The sequence below is a fragment of the Melospiza melodia genome, unplaced genomic scaffold (genome assembly GCF_035770615.1).
Source record: "Melospiza melodia melodia isolate bMelMel2 unplaced genomic scaffold, bMelMel2.pri scaffold_18, whole genome shotgun sequence".
Taxonomy (NCBI): Eukaryota; Metazoa; Chordata; class Aves; order Passeriformes; family Passerellidae; genus Melospiza; species Melospiza melodia.
This window is the reverse complement of record NW_026948525.1, coordinates 5,167,717-5,171,070: the sequence shown is the minus strand read 5'-3', so window position 1 is coordinate 5,171,070 and position 3,354 is coordinate 5,167,717. Positions and strand designations below refer to the sequence as shown.

Here is a 3,354-nt window from a genome sequence, read left to right as displayed (position 1 = left end):
CTCTTTCTCTTTGTCCCTTTATTTCTCTTTCTCTCCCTTTCCCGCTGTCGGGCACCATTCTCTCGGGGTCCCTTGCCGGCGTCCCTCTCCTCTCCCCGCCTCCCTCTCCCCTGCCGGGCCGGGCCATGCCCCCGGCCCGCCCCCGGCCCCGGGCGGGGCTGCCCCGTGCCCGGCCCCGGCCGTCCCGCCGCGGTCTCGCCTCCGCCCGGCTCTGGCCGTGCTGGCGGTGGCGCTGCTGGGCGGGCATCAGTGCCTGGTGCGGGGGCGGCATCGCCGCCCTTCGGCTCCGCCTGGCCCGAGCCCGGCCCCGGACCCGACGCAAGGTCCAGTCCCGACCCCGGCCCCGGCTCCTCCTGGGGTCCGCGGAGCACACCCGCGGCGCGGCCGCTCCCGCCGCTTCCGCTGCGGCTTCCCCGGCCCGAGCTCCGGCGCTCGGCAGCGCGGCCTGCGGCCCCGAGCCGCCGGGGCCCGGGGCGGGTGGGGATGCCGGGCCCGGGGCGGGTGAGGAGCGCTCGGGGGCCGTGGCTGGCCCCGGGCCGAGCGCTGACAGCCGCGTCCCGCCCGCAGGTGAGGCGCAGGAGGCCCTGCAGGAGCGGTACCGGCTGGGATCGCTGCTGGGGCGCGGCGGCTTCGGCAGCGTCTTCGCAGCCACGCGGCTCTCGGACGGCGCCCCGGTGAGCGGCAGGGCCGGCGGCGGCGCAGGCGGAGGGGGTGGAGGAGGAGGGAGGAGGAGGAGAAGGTCGGGGTGCGGCGGGACGGGCGGCGAGCTCAGCCCGCTGCTCTCCCTCGCTCGCAGGTGGCCATCAAACGCGTGCCGAGGGATCGCATCCGGCACTGGGGCGAGCTGGTGAGTGAGCGGAGCCAGCGGCAGCAGCCGGGCCGTGCCGGGCGGCGAGGAGCCGGGGCCCGGCAGGGTGGGAGACGCCGTGAGCCCTGCGGGGAGAGTGGGCGTGGGTTGAGCGGGGCATGCATAGCATCCCGGGCTGTCTGAGGGCTCCCAGAGCCCCGGCACGGCCTCGGCCCCTCTGACGGCGTCGTGCTCCTGCAGCCCGACGGCACCAGCGCACCCCTGGAGATCGTGCTGCTGGCCAAGGTGTCCTGTGGCTGTGGCGGTATCATTCAGCTCCTGGAGTGGCTTGAGCTCCCCGACAGCTTCCTGCTGGTGCTGGAGCGTCCGGAGCGGTGCCAGGAGCTCTCGGGTTTCCTGGCAGAGCGGGGGTTCCTGCCGGAGGAGGAGGCGCGGGGGCTGTTCCGCCAGGTGCTGGAGGCCGTGCGGCACTGCACCAGCTGCGGGGTCCTGCACCGGGACATCAAGCCCGAGAATGTCCTGGTCGACCTGGCCAGCGGGCAGCTGAAACTGATTGACTTTGGCTGTGGCGCCTTCCTCCAAGACACAGCCTACACCCAATTTGCAGGTGAGGCCTCGCAGGGGGTGCTCCTGGGCATCTCGTGGCCCAGCCTGGGTGCAGCACTGGGGCTTCCCCCTATTGCAGCCGGGATGGGATTGATGCTGGAGCCGAGTTGATCTGGGTGGGGTGTGAGGGCGACTATCTCCCAGCCCTGCTGACAGCCTTCAGCACCCACTGTGCCCTGGGCTGGAGCTGGAGCTGGGGCAGCCAGCCCAACACAAACCCCCATGGGGGCAGCAGAGAGGGAGGCCTGACCGTGTGCCCTGGATGGTTTGGTGTGCAGGCAAGGAAGGGCTGGACTGCTCCGCTCTCCTTGTTCACCTTGGCTTATTAACATTTTTGGGGGCCATGCGGGTGGGGAGGAGAGTGGGTTTTCTCCACTACTGAGTGGGTTTTTCCTTTGTGTGTCATGGTTGGGCTTTCCCAGGGTTTCTGCTGCCCTCTTCCAGCACCAGTGGCTTCTTTTCCAGCCGCGAGTTTGTGCACAAGTCCCAGGTGCTGGCGAGAGGGCAGTGCTCACCCCGTGTGCCTCTGGGGCAGCCCCCACATGCCCAGGAATGCTGGGGCCGGGCTCTGGGAGCAGCAGCAGCCCCCTGCTGAGCTGTGTCTGTGTTCCACAGGAACCCTGTCCTACAGCCCACCAGAGTGGATCCAGCACCAACGCTACCATGGCGAGGCAGCCACGATCTGGTCCCTGGGCCTCCTGCTGTGCCATCTGGTCATGGGGAAGCACCCGTTCAGGAGGGGCCAGGAGATCATCCGGGGGCGAATCTTGTTCCCACGATGGCTCTCTCAAGGTGGATCCTCATCTCTGGGCACGCGGGAAATACCAGTGCTGGGAGACAGCAGTGGGCTCATGGGCATCCCACTCTGGCAGCTGCTGAGGAGGTGGCACATGTCCTGCTCTCCTCCAAACAGAGCATCCATGGGGAAGTTTAGGCCCAGCTCTGGGCACAACCAGCATGACCTGGGCATGGAAACAGGGGGGCAACTTCTCCAACTGACTGGCGATTTCTGGTTTCTCTCCCCAGTGTGCCAAGATGTTATTAAGAGGTGTTTGTCCATGCAACCCTCGGACAGGCCATCCTTAGAAGAACTTTTCTGTCATCCTTGGGTGAAGGGTGTTTCCCTGCCCTAGAAGACTGAAGAAATCCATGTGCACAGTTGGATCCCGGGGCCTAGCAGGTACCAGCTCCATGCATCTCTTGGCAATCAGTGGCAAAGCAAACCAGGCTGGTTTTGTCCTGCCTGTAGCTCCGAGCAGGGGTCAGCAGAAGGGAGCATGCAGCTCTTGGGCTGGAGCTGAGCTGGAGACCCAGTGTGACAAGCACTGGTGGCCACCATCCCTCTGGTTTTGTTTGTATGGTTCATGGATGGCTGGGGCCCTGGGCAGAGCCCTGACAGCCTGGTCTGACCCCAGGGAAGGGAAAGGAGCCCCTGGAGAAGCTGTTCCAAGCGGGGCTGCTGCTGGAGACACCAAGGACAACCTCAAGGATGACAATCTCTTCTTGGCCTGGCCAGCTGAAGATGATGGACTTGGATTCTGGCACCTTCTTCAAAGCCAGGCTCCAGGTCCAATTTGCAGGTGAGTCTACAGGCAGGGGGTTGCTCCCAGATCTGGGCATGGCACAGCTGGGCACCAAAGGTTCCCCCTTAGCTGGGGCAGTTGCAATGAATTCTTCAGTCAGCTGACCAGCTGCTTTTTGGCTCTGGGCAGCTGCTGAGGGCTGGATGTGCCATGGCTGGCTGCAGGCTTGGCACATGTGCTGCCCTCCTGCTCTGCTGCCAAAGGCAGCAGGGATGGGCAGCTCTGGGCACAGCTCTGGGCACGGCCAACATATCCTGGGCACCGCAGGCCTTGGCACAAGGGCACAGGAGCCCTCAGCTGATGGGCACTTTCTGCTTTCCTTGCAGCCGGGCTCTGCGGGTGCTGAGGCTGCTCTGG

General features: G+C 66.2%; 1 pseudogene; it reads left to right on the top strand.

The window, feature by feature from the left end:
• Positions 1 to 483: 483 nt before the first annotated feature.
• Positions 484 to 3,133, top strand: LOC134433339 (serine/threonine-protein kinase pim-1-like; annotated as a pseudogene).
• Positions 3,134 to 3,354: the final 221 nt, after the last annotated feature.